The sequence below is a fragment of the Felis catus genome, chromosome F2 (genome assembly GCF_018350175.1).
Source record: "Felis catus isolate Fca126 chromosome F2, F.catus_Fca126_mat1.0, whole genome shotgun sequence".
NCBI lineage: Eukaryota > Metazoa > Chordata > Mammalia > Carnivora > Felidae > Felis > Felis catus.
Genome location: NC_058385.1, coordinates 5691340 through 5711026, shown reverse-complemented (window position 1 = coordinate 5711026; position 19687 = coordinate 5691340). Strand labels below are relative to the sequence as shown.

At 40.1% G+C, this 19687-nt stretch overlaps 1 long non-coding RNA gene across 2 annotated transcripts in view; it reads right to left on the bottom strand.

Moving 5' to 3' along the window:
• The window catches only part of LOC109495970, a 28889-nt gene extending 9808 nt beyond the window's left edge, over nucleotides 1–19081 (bottom strand). Inside the window, exons 1-3 of one of the 2 annotated variants that reach the window (XR_006592449.1) lie at nucleotides 18565–19076; nucleotides 17741–17905; nucleotides 13485–13764 (exon numbers count right to left, since the gene is read on the bottom strand). This is a non-coding gene — a long non-coding RNA (uncharacterized LOC109495970). Of the gene's footprint in view, nucleotides 1–13484; nucleotides 13765–17740; nucleotides 17906–18564 lie in introns of those variants that run through there. The other variant, XR_002151699.3, reaches the window with a different exon arrangement.
• Nucleotides 19082–19687: the final 606 nt, after the last annotated feature.

The following is a 19687-nucleotide window of genomic DNA, read 5'->3' as shown; positions in this document are numbered from 1 at the left end:
TATTGTTTTGAAACCTCACATTATCGGACATAATCTTACTATTTACCTTACTTCAAAATTTACATATCAAATTGATGTCCCCTCTTTTTTGTATATTTTTTATTTTTATTTTTTAATTTACATCCAAGTTAGTTAGCATCTAGTGCAATAATGATTTCAGGAGTAGAATCCAGCGATTTGTCATCTACGTATAACACCCAGTGCTCGTCCCAACAAGTGTCTTCCGCAATGCCCCTTGCCCGTTTAGCCCATGCCCCACCCACAACCCCTCCGACAACCCTCAGTTTGTTCTCTGCATTTAAGAGTCTCTTCTATTTTGTCCCCCTCCTTGTTTTTATATTATTTTTCCTTCCCTTTCCTTATGTTCATCTGTTTTGTATCTTAAATTCCTCGTATGAGTGAAGTCATATGATATTTGTCTGGGTATTTATCCAGAAGTTTCTCCATTGTGCTTATCCAAATACATTACATTTATAGGAATGGAAAAGTCATCTAAGTTTTGACTCACTGATGTGGCACTCCAGGCAGAGGCAGGTCCATCTTGGGCCTAGAAATTATTTCAATACACATTTTTCAACATACAATTCCATATTCTTTACTATAGGTACTGCGTTACACAGGAGATGTCTAGAATCTATTCATCTTTCATAATAGAAACTTTATTCTCAATGAAAACAATTACCCACTGTGCCCTCACCCAACCCTTGGCAACCACCATTCTGTGTTCTTGCTCTATGAGTCTGACTATTCCAGATAACTCATATAAGTAAAAGAATGCAGTATAGTATTTGTCCTTCTAAGACTAGCTTATTTCACTTAGCATAATGAACTTAACCAAGAAGATAAAAGGCTTGTACGTTGAAACTAGAAAACACTGATGAAGAAAATGAAAGCAGACACAAATAAATGGAAAGACATCCCCATGTACGTGGATTGGAAGAATTAATATTGTTGAAATGTCCGTACTACCAAAAGCACCCTACAGATTCAGTGCAATACTTATCAAAATGCAAATGGCATTTTTAAAATAGAAATAGAAGAACAATCTTACAATTCATTTGGAACTACAGAAGATGCTGAATAGCCAAAATGACCTCAAACAAGAACAAAGCCGAAGGCATCACACTTCCTAATTTCAGAATATATTACAAAGCTACAGTAATTAAAACAGTGTGGTGCTTGCATAAAGACAGACCTATAGACCAATGAAACAGAATAGAGAGACAAAGCAATGGATAAAGGATAGTCTCTTTAACAAATGCTGTTGGGAAAACTGGAAATCTGCCTGCAAAAAAAAAAAAGTGAAATTAGACTTTTATATTATACACAAAAATTAACACAAATTGAGCTCAAACCTTAAACGTAAAACTCCTTGAAGAAAATATAGAGTGAAAAACTTGACAATGGTCTTGCAGTGATTTCTTGCATTGGACACCAGACACACAGGCAACAAAACTAAAAATAAATAAGTGGGACTACATCAAACCAAAAAGCTTCTATACGACAGAAGAAATCAGTAAAGTGAAAAAATGGAGTAGCAGAAAATATGCAAACTAATATGGAGTCAATATCCAAAATACATAAAGAACTAATATAACTGAATAACATTAAAAACAATCATAGCCTGATTAAAAAATGAGAAAAGGACTTGAATATTTCTCCAAAGAAAACATACACATAGCGAAGAGGTATATGAAAAGGTACACAATGTCGCCAAGCATAGGGAAATGCAGATCAAAACCACAATGAAATATCATTCCATCACTTGTTAGGATGGCTATTACCAAAAAGACAAGAAAAATAAGTTTTGGTGAGGATGTAGCGAAAAGGGAGCTCTTATGCAACGCTTCGATGGGGCTAGAATAGCCACTATGGCAAACGGTGTGGAAGTTCCTCCAAAAAGTAAAAACAGAACTACCTTATGATCCAGCAAAGCCACTACTGGGTATTTATCCAGAAATGAAATCAGGAATTCAAAGAGATATACGTCCCTTGTGTTCATTTCAGCGTTTTTCACAGTAGTCAAGGTATGGAAACCATCCAGATAAATATCAACAAATGATTGGACCCATGATATGTGACACATACACACAATGGGATATTCTCCATTCTTAAAAAAAAGAAGGAATCCTGCCATGTAAGACAACATGGGTGGCCACATGGTACGGATACGGACATGGTTAAAGAAATTACCACTGTGGGTGAGTGATTGGATAAGATGCCCTTAATGTTCCTTCTCACTCTAAAATTCTATGCTGAGTTCTCTGTCATAAAAAAAAAAAAAAAACAAAAAAAAACAAAAAAAAAACAGAGCAGTGTCACCAAGGCAAAATGTAGTATGAAGGTAGACAATAGGAACATCTCAATATCTCTATGGAAGCAGTACCATTCTGAGGAATTATTTATTCACAAAGAGAAAATGAGGCATGAATACCTCGCTGTGATGCCTTGCTACGGTTCTGCCTAATTTCCCATGTCAATATTCTTCCTATGTTCCTTGTGAAGTTTACATAATACTTTTTCACTTCTACTTATTTTAGAATAAATCCAAGTAAGAATGCTTGAAATAAATAATAATTTAACAGATCTCCTTAGTGGGCGGAGATCTCAGGTAGTTTATATAGATCGATAGCTAATCTTTCAACCTGAAACAATACATAATTATGATTCGGTATGATTGAGGAGGCACTTTCCAACAACAAAGGAAAAATATCTTTGGATTCCAAGCAACACATCTAAACTGGCATTTGGGAATACTGTCTTAGCAACTAATCATCTTGATTGTTTGCTTACTGTTTTTTTATATAAGTACAATCAAAATAAGTCAAATTCTTGGTTTTGGGGCCATACCATGAGGATACTGTCACTATGTTTCTTCTGTTTTAGAGAGGTCTTCAGAATTTAATGTTCCGCTTAGCATTCAGAAAAATAGCTAATTAGTGTACAATGGAAAGAGATAAAAACAGGTGTGCTAATATGTTTGTTATTCAGAAATTACTAGGAAGACAATTACATTTCTGGCACACAAAAAAAGGGGGGACAGAAAAGAGCTAAAATAATTAGACTAGAAAAAGAGTCAAAAGCTCACTTCCAGCACTGAACCCGTGATTTTGGATTTCCAGCATTGAAGCAGTGATGTCAGATTAAGAAAACTCTATTATGATGTTCTCTCTACCAACTCAAGAACAATGAAATTATAATAAAAATTCTTTATACCTTTCCTTTGCCTCCTCTTAACTGTCCCACGACAGTGGGTTGGAAACAAAACTCTGAGCTAAGGAAGGGAGCGAGCTCTTGGCCACTGCCCATGGCATATTTGTTAGGTAGAACAAAGTTGCTTTCTCTGGATGAAGACCATGTGGGACGTCTAAAAAGATCTCCTTCTACAGCACCAGAAGACATTTGTGACTTAAAAGATAGCTTTGAGGGGCAATGGCAACCCAACAGGCTCTGGCAGGAGGCAAAGCCTGAAATATACTTCCCAACACTCAGAAATCATAGTACTGCCTTCTCACGTCTAGCGTTAACCACATCTTAAAATGAGGAAATCTCTGAACCAAAATGTGTGGTTTCCAGTCAATACCATTTCCCAAGCTTATCCAAACCTGCCATGCATTCCATTACACAGCCTGATAAGGAAGTGGATGGGGGTCATATTTGGACAGGAAAACAAATGTTTTGCCTCTGTAAGTTGAAACTTCAAAGACAGCCAGGCGGCCTTGAAACTCGGCCTCTTTCGTGAAAACGATTAGAAAACCCTTACCAAATAATTAATATACTCCTCAAATCTTCTGCGAGTCAATGAGAACATGGTAATGATTTTGATTACTCCCAACAGATTATGTCAATAATATAATATTGATATATATTGAATGATAGCTTCCATTTGGTTATAAAGAGAACAAATAACAAAGCTCACAATTCCAAATTTCCCTTAAATAGAGCCAGCGAGAATACTGATGCCTGCACTGTGCACTCACTGTGCTAGGCTTATGCCCTTCACCAATGTGGCTACACTCTCCCTGGATGTATACGGTGGGAAATAACCTGTTTCCTCTTCACAAAAGACAGGATTACATGCTGCACCTTTTCCCAGAAAAGTTGCACCAGCCGACCCCTAGAAATTAGTAATTTCATAGCCACGAAGTCATAAAATCCGAAGCACCAATGGAAAATACATACATTTTAGGTCATTATGGGATTCATAAAATATTTGCCAATGACTTAAAAACAATCTTGAATATGGCTCTAATTTCTGAACCTTCCGTTTACAGGAGACCTGGCTTTTAAAGCACGAACTCTGCTACATCAATTTAAGAGTCCTAAAAAAACAGTAATCAGTACAAGAATCAACAAATCAGTGGGGCAGATGAGGTAAATAAAAACAAACTTTAACGTATAACAAATATTAGTAAAAATAGTTGGCTATTTGTTCTGGAAGGAGATAACTATTTCTTTAGCATAAAATGAATTGCAGAAATTAAAAAGAATTGTCATTATTCACAGGTGACATGATTGCTTAACTAAGGAATCCAAAAGAATTTACAAATAAACCCTTAGTATTAATAAGAGAATTTAACAAAACATACAACCCACAAAAATAATATACAATATATAATTACTGTATGCCAGCAAAAAATAAACGAATAAACAAACCAAGAAACTATATTTTTTAAAATACCACTAATAGCTTCAAAATTATCACGGAACTAAGGATCAAATGAAATCAAAATCTGTTCAAAACCTCTATAGATAACCATAAGTTAGTATATGAGACATATTTGTTATAATATGGTCATGGACTGGAAGACTTATGGGGAGGGGGAGCTAAGACGGTAACATAGTAGGAGGACATTAGGCTTGCCTCATCCCTTGAACACAAATAGGTAACTATCAAATCATTCTGAATACCCAAGAAATCAACCTGAGGACCGACAGAACAAACTGAACTACCAGAGGGACAGAAGAGGCCACACTGAGGAAGGTACAAAGTGCAGAGATGTGGTTTGGGTGGAGAAACAGATCATGGATGATGTGGAGGAGAGGGAGCCCTGATTGCAGAGAGAGTCCAGTAGGTGGTAGTGGGGGAACGCGGGGATACACACAAGGAGAACACTTCCCCCAAGCCGTTGGCTGGAAAGATGAGAGGGGCCGATTTTTGCAAGTTTTTGCCACCAGAGGGCGTAAAGACTAGACTTTTGGTGGTTGGCAGGCTTGGCTGGGTTAGAACCCCGAGGGCACTTCCCTGCTCCTTGAAAGAAACAGGCAAACAACCCTGAGGATCCCCTAAAGCACACAGGAAGATACCTCTCCTTGGAGTACATCTGTGAGAGGTAGCAATCTCAGAGTCACCTCTCCAGGGACAAGAGAGCCAGTGGGCACCATTTCCTTCCACTACCCCTTAGCACCTGTGCAAGGACACATACTGGGAGCAGCTAACCTGAACACCGACTCTTTAGCCTGCTTTGCTCTCGGGCACAGCAAGACCCTCCCAGAAGACCAGCGACAGTCCCTGCCACAGCATGTCCCGGATGTTTGGAGTTTTAAAAATCAGCAGACTTTGCTGGGATGCAGTCCAAGGTTCACTGCACTGCTCCAGGTAGGCAAACACTCTAGGGACAGACTGTGAAAACAGCGATCTGAAAAATGCCTGTGACACACGAGGGGAAATTATTCAGTCTTCAGGGGGTGCTTCCCTGAGAGCAGCAAGCATGGAACCCCCCCCCCACCTCCAGGGACAAAGAAATTGGCTGGTGCCATCCTCCCTGCCAACACTGGTCGTCTACCCTGTCTACACCAAATACCACCCCGTGCACTGTGCTGGGACTCCTTTTCTTGAGCAAGTGTTCCCGAGGCCCAGTGCAGCGGGCCCTTTCCCCTGAAGACTGGCGGAAACCCCCTTACGCACCATGTCTACTGACTGTAGAGTCTCCAGGGCTTCAGTTCTAGTGGAAATAACAGCAGGTCTCATTTAGCAGGCAGAACAGAGTACATCCCATTCAAAGTTGCCACATGCTGGCCAAGGACAAAGCACTGCCCACTGCAGGCAAGAAGAACCTCTGCGGATGACTGACCTGAAGGACAGAGCAGTCAAGACACAGCAGCAGAGCTCACGCAGCACATACCAGAGACACTCCCTAAGTGTCAGGCCCTGAAGACCATATGACCTCTTCTTCATAGAGCCATTACCCTCAGGAGCAGGAAACTTAACAGGCTTTTCCAACATAGAAAAGAAGACAGAGACCTAGACAAAATGTCAAGATGGAGGAATTCATCCCAAAAGAAAGGGCGAGAAAAGGTCACAGTCAGAAATCTTATCGAACAGATATAAGTAATATGCCCAGTGGCGAATTTAAAGTAACAATGGTAAGGATACTTTCTGGGCTTGAGAAAAGCATGGAGGTCATTAGGGAGAGACCCTTACCACAGAGATAAAAGAGTTAAAAAACAATCAAGCAGAAATGAAAAATGTGTTAACTTAGAGTTGAAACTGAGTGGACGCAATAATCATAAGGAGAGAAGAAGCAGAAGAATGCGTAGGAGATACAGAAGATAGAATTATGGAAAATAAGAAAGCTGAGCAAAAAAGAGAAGGAAGAATTAAAGATCATGAGAGCACACTTAGGGAACTCAGTGACTACATCAAACATAATAACAGGGGTGCCTGGGTGGCTCTGTCGGTTAAGCGTCCGACTTCGGCTCAGGTCACGATCTCGCAGTCCGTGAGTTCGAGCCCCGCGTTGGGCTCTGGGCTGATGGCTCAGAGCCTGAAGCCTGCTTCTGAATCTGTGTCTCCCTTTCTCTCTGCCCCTCCCCCGTTCATGCTCTGTCTCTCTCTGTCTCAAAAATAAATAAACGTTAAAAAAATTAAAAAAAAAAACATAATAACATTGATACCATAGAAGTACCAAAAGAAGAGACAGAAAAGGAGGCAGAAGGTTTATTTGAGGAAATAATAGCTAAAAACTTCCCTAATCTGGGGAAGGAAACAGTTATCCAAATCCAAGAGATACAGAGAACTTCTATCAAAATCAACAAAAACAGGCCAATGTCGAGACATACTATAATTAAATTTGCAAAATATAGTGATAAAGAAAAAAATCCTAAAAGCAGCAAGACAAAAGAAGACCCTAATTTACAAGGTAAGACCCATAAGCCTAATTGCAGATCTCTCAGCAGAAACTTGGCAAGCCAAAGGTAGTGGCATGATATAGTCAACATGCTGAATGGGAAAAATGTGCAGCCAAGAATGCTCTATCCAGAAAGGCTATCATTCAGAATAGAAGGAGAGATAAAGAGTTTCCCAGCAAACAAAAACTAAAGGAGTTCATGACCATTAAACCAGGCCTTGTGAGACATATTAAGGACTCTACGAGTGCCTGGGTGGCTCAGTTGGTTAAGACTTCAGCCCAGGTCATGATCCTGCACTTCGTGGGTTCAAGCCCTGCATAGGGCTCTGTGGTGACAGCTCGGAGTCTGGAGCCTGCTTCAGATTCTGTGTCTCCCTCTCTCTCTGCCCCTCCCCTGCTTGCACTCTGTCTCTCTGTCTCCCCAAAATAAATAAACATTTAAAAATATTTTAAAAAATAAATATTAAAGATTCTCTGAATGATAAAAAAAAAAAGGCCAAAAGTGACAAAGACTACAAAGGAAGATAAAAAAAACCTCCAGAAACAATGACAAAACAAGTAATAAAATGGAACTAAATACATATCTATCAATGATTATTCTGAATGTAAATGGACTAAATGAAAGATATAAGGTGTCAGAACAGATTAAAAAACAAGATCCATCTATATGCTGCCTACAAGAGATTCATTTTAGACCCAACAACAACAGCAAATGGAAAATGAGGGGATGGAGAAGCATCTATTATGCTACAGGACAACAGAAGAAAGCTGGAGTAGCCATACTTGTATCTGAGAATCTAGATTCTAAACCAAAGACTGTAATCAGAGAAGAAGGGTATTACGTAATAATAAAGGGAATTATCAAACAAGAAGATCTGACAGTTGCAAATATTTATGCCCCCAACTTTCCCAAGTTTATAAAACCTTCCCAAGTTGTAAAACAACTTACAACAAACATAAAGGAGCTAATGGATAATAATACAATAATAGTAAGGGACTTTAACTTAAATCAATGGACAGACCGTCCAAGCACAAAATCAGGAAGAAAGCAAGGGCTTTGAATGACACACTGGACCAGATGAACTTAACAGATACATTCAGAACATTTCAGCCTAAAACAGCATAATGCACATTTTTTTGAGTGCACATGGGACATTCTCCAGAATAGATCACCTACTGGGTCACAAGTGAGGCCTCAACAAGTACACAAAGACTGATATCATGCCATGCATCTTTTCTGACCACAGCACAAACCACAAGAAGCCAACCACAAGAAGAAATTTGGAAAGCCCTCAAATACGTGGAGGTTAAACAACATGCTACTAAATGATGAATGGATCAACAGGAAATTAAAGAAAAAAAATTTTAATACATCAAAACAAATGAAAATGAAAACATGATAGTCCAGAGCCTTTGGAATGCAGCAAAACCAGTCCTAAGAGGGAAGTGTATAGCCATACAGGTCTACCTCAAGAAGCAAGAAAAATCTCAGATAACCTGAGCTTACACCTAAAGGAGGTAGGAAAAAAACAACCAAGTCTAAAGCCAACAGAATAAGGGAAATAATAAAGATTAGAGCAGAAGTAAATGATATAGAAACTAAAACAAAGGAAGACCAGATCAATGAAACCAGGGGCTAGTTAATTTGAAAAAAATATTAAAATTGATAAGCCTCTAGCCAGACTTGTCAGAAAGAAAAGAGAAAATACCCAAATAAGGAAAATCCCAAATCAGAGAAGATAAAAAACAATCAAAACTGTTCCACAAAATTAAAATGGAAGGAAAACTTCCAAACTCAATGAGGGTAGCCTTCATTACCCCCTGATTCCAAAACCAGACAAATACTCCACTAAAGAAGAGAACTATAGGCCAGTATCCCTGATGAGCATGAATGCAAAAATTCTCAAAAAATACTAATAAATTGAATCCAACAATACATTAACAAAAATTATTCACCATGATCAAGTGGGATTTATTCCGGGGCTGCAAGGGTGGTTCAATATTCACAAATACATCAATGTGATATACCACATTGTTGAAGAAAGAATAAGAATGATATAAATTTCTCAATAGATGCATAAAAAGCATTTGACAAAGTACCACACAGTGAGTAAAGTACTCAAAGTAAACACAGTGAGTTTAGAGGAAATATACCTCAATGTATTAAAGCCCCTGTATGAAAAACCCAAGCTAATATTACTCTCAGGGGGGCACAATTGAAAGCTTTTCCTTTACAGTCAGGAACATGACAGAGATGTCCACTCTCACCACTGTTATTTAACATAGAACTGAAGTCCTGGCCACTGCAATCAGACCAAAAAAAGAAATAAAAGGCATCCAATAGGCAAGGAAGAGGTCAAACATTCACTATTTACAGATGACATGATATTCTATGTAGAAAACCCAAAAGACTCCACAAAAAAAAAAAAAAAGAAGAAAAAGAAAAGAAAGAAAAGAGAAAAAATGCTATAAATGATAAATGAATTCAGCCAAGTCTCAAGATACAAAATCAATGTACAGAAATGTGTTGCATTTCTGTACACCAATAATGAGGCAATAGAAAGAGAAATCAAGGGGGCGCCTGGGTGGCGCAGTCGGTTGAGCGTCCGACTTCAGCCAGGTCACGATCTCGCGGTCCGTGAGTTCGAGCCCCGCGTCAGGCTCTGGGCTGATGGCTCGGAGCCTGGAGCCTGTTTCCGATTCTGTGTCCCCCTCTCTCTCTGCCCCTCCCCCATTCATGCTCTGTCTCTCTCTGTCCTAAAAATAAATAAACGTTGAAAAAAAAAAAAGAAAGAAAGAGAAATCAAGGAATCAATCCCATTTACTATTGTACCAAAACCCTAGGAATAAACCTAACCAAAGGGGTAAAAGATCTGTATTCTGAGAACTATAAAACACCTAAGAAAGAAACTGAAATGACACAAAGAAATGGAAAAACATTCCACGGTCATGGATTGGAAGAAGACATTTTGTTAAAATGTCAATACTACCCAAAGCAATCTACATAGTCAATGCGATCCCGGTCAAAATAACAATAGCATTCTTCACAGAGCTAAAACAAACAATCCTAAAATTTATATGGAACCACAAAAGACCCCAAATAGCCAAAGTAATGTTGAAAAAAAAAAGCCAAAGCTAGAGGTATCACAATCTCATACTTTAACCTGTGTTACAAAGCTGTCATCAAGAACATACGGTATTGGCACAAAAACAGACACGTAGAGCAATGGAATCGAATAGGAAACCCAGAAATGGACCCACAAGTATGTGGCCAATTAATTTTCAACAAAGCAGGAAAGAATACCCAATGGGAAAAAGACAGTCTCTTCAACAAATGGTGCTGGGAGAACTGGACAGCTACATGCAAAAGAATGAAACTGGACCGCTTTCTTACCCCAGACACAAAAATACATTCAAAATGGATGAAAGACCAAAATGTGAGGCAAGAAACAATCGAGATCTTAGAGCGGAACACAGACAGCAACCTCTCTGACTTCAGCCAGAGCAGCTTCTGACTAGCTACGTCTCCTTGAGGCAAAAGAAACAAAAGCAAAAATAAACTATTGGGACTTCATCAAGATAAAAACTTCTGTGCAGCAAAGGAAACAATCCAGAAAACTAAAAGGCAACTGGCAGAATGGAAGAAGATATTTGCAAACGGCATATCAGATAAAGGGCTAGTAGCCAAAGTCTATAAAGAACTTACCAAACTCAACACCCAAAAAACATACCCAGTTAAAAAGAAATGGGCAGAAGAAGGCATCTAGATGGCTAACAGATACATCAAAAGATGCCCAACATCACTCATCATCAGGGAAATAAAAATCAAAACGATGATGAGATATCTCCTCACACCTGTCAGATTGGCTAAAATCAACAACACAGGACATTAGTAGGTGTTGGCGAGGATGCGGAGAAAGGGGAACACTCTTACACTGTTGGTGGAAAACGGTATGGAGATCCCTCCAGAAGTTAAAAATAGAACTACCCTAAGATCTAGCAATTGAGCTACTAGGTACTTATCCAAAGGATACAAAAATACTGATTCAAAGGGATACATGCACCTGAACATTTATAGCACCATTATCAACAATGTTCAAATTACAGAAACAGCCCAAAATGTCCATTGACTGGTGAATGGATACGAGAGATGTGGTGTGTGTGTGTGTGTGTGTGTGTATATATATATATATATATATATATATATATATATATACACAATGGAATATTACGTAAGCCATAAAAAGAGCAGAATTTCGCTATTTGCAACGACACAGTTGAAGCTAGAGAGTATTATGCTAAGTGAAATAAGTCAGTCAGAGAAAGACAAGTACCATAGATTTCACTCATATGCGTAACTTAAGAAACAGAGATGAACTTGGGAGGGGGCGGGAAGAGAGCAAATCAGGAACAGACTCTTAACTATAGAGAACAAACTGAGAATTACTGGAGGGGAGGTGGGTGGGGTGATGGGTTAAACAGGTGAGGGTATTAAGGAGGTCACTTGTGATGAGCACTGGGTGTTGCATACACGTATGAATCACTAAAATCTATACTTGAAACTCATATTACACTGTATGTGAACTACTGGAATTTAAATAAAAATTGGGGGGGAAAAAGGAATAGGCAGAAATGTAAAGGTGTGAATTCTGAGTTAATTTATACAATCTCAAAGAAAACCCCGAGTCTTGGGGTGTAAGTGTGTGTGTGTGTGTGTGTGTGTGCACAACTACATGAGCTGATTCTAAAATGTACGTAGAGGGGCACCTGGGTGGCTCAGTTGGTTAAGCCTCAGAGTGTTGATTTTGGAAAAACATACCAATGGAGCAGAATTAGTACCTAGAGACAGGTCCAGCAGCAAAGGGGGAAAAAAAGGTGGGCTTTTTAAAATTTTTTTTAACGTTTTATTTATTTTTGAGACAGGGAGAGACAGAGCATGAACAGGGGAGGGGCAGAGAGAGGGAGACACAGAACCTGAAACAGGCTCCAGGCTCTGAGCGGTCAGCACAGAGCCCGACGCGGGGCTTGGACTCACGGACCGCGAGATCATGACCTGAGCCGAAGTCGGCCGCTTAACCGGCTGAGTCACCCAGGTGCCCAGTGGTGGGCTTTTTAAAAAATGGTGCTGAAACAGTTAAGTATCCGTGTAGGAAAAAATAGATTTGACTCCCACCTTACACCTACACAAAAAGTCCACTTAAAAAGGACTTAAGGATTGAAGTCCACTTAAATACCTAAAGTGAAAAGCAAACTAGAAAAAAATATGAGGAGAATATTTTCATGACCTCCTGGCGGGGAAGGGTTTCTTAAACAAGACAAAATTTTGTTCAAATAAATATGCTGTAAGAGTAAGAAAGAACACCCACAAAATGAGAGAAGATATCTGTAACACATAACCACAAAAAACTACCTCTTATACAGAATGTATTTTTAAATTGCATTAATCAGAAAGAAAAAGACAACTGACACCATTTAAAAATAAACTCAGGTACTTGACAAATTGAACATCCTAATGGCGAATAAATACACAAAAACTTCCTCATTGCATTATAAAAAACAAATGAAAACTGAAACCACAATGAGATAGTGTCATACACCCACCAGATTGAAGGAATATTTCAAGTCTTATGAGACTTGACAAGAAAGTGGAATGAAAGAACTCTAATAACCTGCTTGTGGGAGAATAAATTAGTACAATACTTCAGAAAATAGTTTGAACATCTGAAGACATCGATATTTTATCACACAGCGAATTCCGCTGCTGGGTAATAAATGGGCATTGCACCATTGTGCATGTAGAAGAATGGTGACAGCACCATAGCTCGTAATAGCCAAAAATGCAAATCGAATGTCCATGGACAATTAGTGAATAAATTGATATATATTTTTAAATTGAATACCGCACAGCCATAAAAATAAACAAACGACAGCTACATGCCACAAAACTGATGAATCCTACAATCGTTATGTGGCAGAAGCTAGGTATAAATAATGGTAGGATATACCTATACATCAATTTGCAATTTTAGGGAAGCCAAATTTACACGGTCCATTTACCATGTAAATTATTACCATAAAAATGAATAGTGTATTGGTTAGCTATTGCTGCATAACAAATTATCTCCAAATGTAGTGGCTTAAAACAGTAAATATTTATTTATTTACTTATTTATTTATTTTAAGCTTTATTTATTTTTGAGAGAGAGAGAGAAAGCAGGGGAAGGGCAGAGAGAAAGGGAGACAGAGAATCTGATGCAGATTCTGCACTGAGAGCAGAGAGACAATGCAGGGCTCAAGTAACAAACAGTGAGATCATGACCTGGGCTGAAGTCAGACACTTAGCCAACTGAACCACCCAGGTGCCCCCAGTAAACATTTATTATCCCGTAGTTGCTACAGGTCAGGAATCCCCATGGGTCTTAGCTGTGTGCCTCTCACAGGCTCAATCAAGATGTTACAGAGGCTGCTGTCATCTCAAGGCTGGACCGGGTCAGGATCTTCTTCCAAGTTCACTCATGTGGCCGTTGGCAGCCTCAGATGCTCAATGGCTGTTCACAGGAGATGCCAGTTCCTGGTCCCGTGGACCTCTCCACAGGGCTTACGACAAGACAGCTGATTTTCCCCAGAGCAAGGGCTAAGAGAGGGACAGGGAGGAGCAGAGGAGGAGAAAGAAGAAACAGAAACCGCAATGGAACTTAATCTCAAAATTGCCACCTCATTGACTCTCCTGGATTCTACTGGTTTGTGGCAATTCAACAAGTCCAGCCCACGCGGAAGGGAAGAACACGGACGGAGGCTGCCTCCCACGGGCAGTTACCGCTGGAGGGAAGAGGGGTCTTGTGACCACAAAGTGAAAAAGAGACAGAGGAGGCTTCTGGGATGTTGGCAACGTTGCATTTCTTCATATATGTGAAATTGTATGTGTGTGTGGAAAACACTCTTAAGTGGTTTCAGTGCCCCAAAATGAAAAAAGTAGGAAATACTTATGTACAGAAAATAGAATCCACATTATTGATTTAAATAACAAAAAATATTTTAAACATCTTTGTACCTAAAACCATTATTCAATAAATTAAAAGGGGAAAATTGGCAATAAGAAATAACACAATGGGGGCGCCCGGGGGTTCAGTCGGTTGAGCCAACCTTCGGGTCAGGTCATGATCTCAGGGCTCATGAGTTCAAGCCCTGCGTTGGGCTCTCTGCTGACAGCTCAGAGCCTGGAGCCTGCTCTGGATTCTGTGTCTCCCTCTCTCTCTGACCCACCCCACTCCTGCTCTGAGTCTCTCTCTCTCAAAAATAAATAAACAAAATAAGAAGAAGAACACAACGATTCCACAATCATTCCAAAATTCCTTAATCTACATGGTTCTTCCATATATCAATCACCAAAAAATACTAAAATGGAAAAATAGGCAAAGAGGAGAGCTTGAGCGGCTCAGTTAAGCATCTGACTCTTGATTGCGGCTCAGGTCATGATCTCACGATTTGTGGGATCGAGCCCCGCGTTGGGCTCTGTGCTGGCAGTGCAGAGCCTGCTTGGGATTCTCTCTCTCCAATTCTCTCTGCCCCTCTCCTGCTTGTGTCTTCTCTTTCTCTCTCTCAAAATAAATAAACTTTTTTTAAAAAATTTTTTTCACATTTATTTTTGAGAAACAGAGAGAGAGATAGCATTAGCAGAGGAGGGGCACAGAGAGAGGGAGACACAGAATCCGAAACAGGCTCCAGGCTCTGAGCTGATATAGCACAGAGCCTGAGGCGGGACCCGAACCCACGAACTGTGAGATCATGGCCTGGCCGAAGTCAGACGCCCAATCCACTGAGCCACCCAGGCACTCCATAAATAAATTTTTTTCTTAAAGTATAAAAGTTACAATAGAAACAAACCACGTTTGCTTCTTACATTAACAAATGGTGATGTTTTGAAAGACAGCTCGCACAGGTGCAGGGCATGTGATGTTTCAAAGTTCTCACACCCTCTATTAGGGCCATGTCGGTCAGTTGGATGATATGTCAGGATTTTTCAAATTCAAATTGCATGGCCCTATTCTTGAACGTTACTTATTTTAAGATTTAAGTAAGTATAATTGTATTATATAGAAATTTGAAAATTCCAGAATGAAAATTGATATCCTGTGATCCCGTCATCATTACCTAACTCACCCAATGCCATTCTTGTTCATTTCTTTGCAAGATTTTTTGAAATGAGTGTTTGCGCATAGCTGTAATGACAGTGTATTTAGTTGTGAGTTTCAATTAGTAGTATGTGAAGTAAATTTTTTCATGTTGCCAGATATTTCCTTGTCACAAAATGCTCCTTAGAACACAAATAATATCGTTAATTTAATTATTGTTCCATTTTGAACATTTGTTTCCATCAATTTCACTCTTTCCCCTGTTGCATAAACATCCTGATATCATTTTCCCCTGTATTCGATGATTTCTGCAGTAGAATTCCTGAAACGATGTAAGTGAATAGTGCCTTCTCCGTGCTTAATATCGCCAAATTAATTTCCAAAGGTTTATGTGATTTTATAAAGTCACCAAGGAAGCAAAAGAGTGGATTCAAGTCCATTTTGACAACCACGGGTACTATTATTTAATATGGTCTTTTCCTACTTTAGTGACGCAAAAGACCTAGGCTTCTGACAAAGAGACTTTAAAAGAGGCAAACCTGAGTTAGCCATGCTGCCCACAGTTAACATTCCAGAACCAGCTTCAAATCGTCTGGCACAAGAACAACCAGAAAGAGAATATGCCGAAGTAGGTAAGAAGCGTCGTCTGATGAAATCATACAGTTAAAAAGATTCGCTGTGGTTGATTAAATGAGATACAGTACGGGCTTTCAAACAAAGGAGAAACCCACCTCAGAATGAGAGAAACTAATGGGACCTGCCAACAGGAAAGCAATTAAAAATCACTTGGTGACGGAAGAAGCAAATCAACCAGAAACTACAGTGCAGAAATACACGAGTGTAGGACCGAAGTTGACTGGGACTAACGAAGGCACTCATACCTGCACTGAGATCAATAATCCCTAATTAGATTAAAGACAACTATGTGTTAATGTCTTTTACACAATTAAAGGGAAGGAAAAGCACACTGGCAATTACCATGTGTTGCTCAAAATGAACCATTAATATCAATGAATAGAAGACAGAACCGGAGACCTTTAGTAACATTTTAATATCACTGTTGTACATTTCAGTCAGCCCTAGTGTCCCACTGAGAAGTCACACCGCAATTCTCAAATTTCTGAGTAACACTGGCCTCTGACACTACTGGGGCACCTCAGTGACGATCACAGCTCCTTCGTCTTGACACCCACTGAGATTTGGACCTCTCCCTGAGCGAGGCTGCGGCTCTGTGCTCGCTCGACATAGATATATTTATATCTATATCTATATCTATATCTATATCTATATCTATATCTATAATGGAATGTTATTCAGCCTTTAAAAAGATCTTGCCATTTGTGGCAACAAAGAGGGACCTACCAGATATCACACTAAGTGAAATAAGTCAAACAGAGAAATACAAATATCATATGATTTCACTTACGTGTGGAATCCAAAAAAAACAAAACAAAACAAATGGACAAAGACAAACCCATAAATACAGAGAGCAAACTGATAGTTGCCAGAGGGGAGGGAAGGAGGGGGCTGGGCCAAATGGGTGAAGGGAATGGTGGATACAGGCTTCCAGTTATGCAATGAATAAGTCATGAGAATGAAAGGTACAGCAGAGGGAACACAGTCAAGGGTATGGTAATAGGGTTGTATGGTGACAGATGGTGGCCACACTTGTGGTGAGCAGAGCATAACATGTTGAGCTGTTGAATCACTGTGTTCTACACCTAAAACTAATGTAATACTGTGTGTCAACTATATATATATATAGCTATATATCATATACATCATATATATCATATCAATACATATACATCATATACAATGATCAATATATATACAATCAATATACATAATCAATACATATACATCATATACACTGATATGATATAATGATAGGAAAAAAATAAAACTTTCTAATAAAATGTGTTCTAGTTCTTAATTCAATATTTGAACTTGATTTTACCAACAGATTTTAACTTGAAATAACCACATGCATAAGAGCTCTCATAAGAGCTTTGAACAATACTGTCTTCACTTGGTAGTCATCATCAAGGGGAAACTTTCACAAGTTGGTGACAAAAAACGTAAAATTATTTGTACAACCTTTCAGTGGCTTACAACGGTTGAAATGACCTTTAAAGGACCTAATATCGTTTTCTTTTATCAAGAAACGTGATGTAGACTTTCTTCTGATAATAATGCTGATGGATTAGCTTTTGAAGGTGATAAAATAATTTACACCAGGTATTCCAAAAGCATAATAAAGACTAATCTGCATGAATCACCCGATTGCCGGAGACAGCACATCCTATAAATAGTTTGGATGTCACTAAGGGGGGCTGTGGCTATAAATGAACAGAAATACCTCTGTGCATTCACAGCCAAATCTCTGTGGACGTACCCACCAGGAATCTCGGCCAAGTTTCCTTCCTCCCACCCTGACTCATCACACCTTGTACCACACACCCCCCTCTTAGGTACCTGGAAGAAGTCTTTCCCAATAGCGGCCTCCTCGTCCATGTTCGCATAGGTGTCCTGGGCAGCTGCCTGCTGAGGTCCCTATCCAGGTGACAGAGCTTCTCACTGGCCACCCTCACCACGTGATTGTAGACAATGAACATCAGATGTCATTCACCAGGTCACCATCTAACGACAGAACAGTTGATCATCAGGAGTGCCTGGCTGGCTCAGCTGGGTAAGTGTCCGACTCTGGCCCAGGTCACGATCTCAGGGTTCGTGAGCCGGAGCAGAGGCTGTCTGCTTCAGATCCTCTAGCCCCTCTCTGCCCCTCCCCAACTCGTGCAGTCTCTCGCAAAAAATAAATAAACATTAAAAAAAAAGAAAAAAGGTAGGATGGTTTCTCATCAGACTCTGCTGTATTTGGATCACCCTCCAGAGAGTGGTTGGGAACGTCTGAAAATACAGAGTGACCGATTCTCTGGTTAAACAGGGAACCCATGCCAGCTCTGCCGTGTATTAGCTGCGAGACGTTAGAGAAGCTTCCTAATCTGAGTCAATGCTGCTACCTGTAGAAGGTAAGAAAACGGAATATAGCGGGGAGCTGGGAAGACGGCGTAGGGAGGGGACAGAGTGGGGAAGGATATGTTGGAAAATTAAATTCTGGTTTAAATTTCCAGCATGTAAGGAGCGATAGCTGTTGTATCTAGAGATCTATTCTAGGATTTATTCACTTTACAGATATTTATAGTATCAGGCAAAAAAAAAAAAACCGCAAAACACATCTCGTCTTTGTGAGGACTTCAATTCGTACAGAGGACAACCCAAAAAGTAAGTAAGTGAATTACAGAGCGCAGTGTAAGCACAAAGGAAAATCAGCCAGTGACGAGATAATAGCGCCCAGGGCCGGAAAGGGCACGGACTGATGGAAGGACAGAGATCCAGGAAGGCCCTACATGTAAATAACAACTGGGAGGGGCTCCGGGAACAAGTCACGTGGAAATCTGGGAAAGAAGATTCCAAGGGGAAGAATCGCAAGCAGGGCGGCTTTGCAGGGAGCTTGCCTGTGCGGGGGCAGGAGCGGGGTTGCTGATGGCGGCAGCCGGAAGGAACCACGGCAGCGGAAGGTGACGTCAGAGACAACAGGGCCTCCCCCGGAAGGCCTAGCGGAGCTTTTAAACTTAGGAGATCGGTTGAGAGCGCCGGGATGGCAGGTGCAGAGAGAGGAGAAAAGAGGACGGAAGACAGAACTGTGGGGCATTTTAATATTAAGGAGTAGAGGAAACAGAAAGAGTAAGAAGGGAGACAGAGAAGGGGCGAGAGCGGAACCACAGAGGGACGTCCTGGAAATGAAAACGGAAATGAAATACTCCAGTGAAGTGGACTGATTCTTGAAATTCTGCTGCCCAAGGAAGTAAAATGAGACTTGAGAATATTCGTTGCCCTTAGCATCATGGAGATCTTTTTTTTTTTTTATCATAAAAATAGCAATTTAAAGTGAGTTCAAGAAATAATGGCCTGAAAAAAAATGAGAGATAATGCATATAGACAGACCCTTATGAAGAGAGCAAAGTGGGGGGACAGGAGGGGCGCCTGGGTGGCTCAGTTGTTTGAGACTCCAGCTCTTGATTTCAGCTCAGGTCATGACCTCACGGTGCACAGGGTAGAGCCTGCTTGGGATTCTCTCTCTCTGTGCCCCTCCTCTGCTCGTGCTCTCTCTCTCTCCCTCTCAAAAAATAAATAAGAAAGAGAGAGCAAAATGGAACAAAGAAAGGGTAACAGCCTGAGAGGCTGGTTCAAGAGATTTTTTTTTTTTTTTTAATGGGACGCGAATCATGCCTGAAAGTTGATAGAAATGAAGAGGTGTAGACTGGTGTTCTAGGAGAGCGGGAGGGCTGGCCACTCTGGTGCCTGTATAGACGGAAGAGTGGGATCTGGAGTGCAAGGGCAGGGATGGTGTTGGTTAAGGAC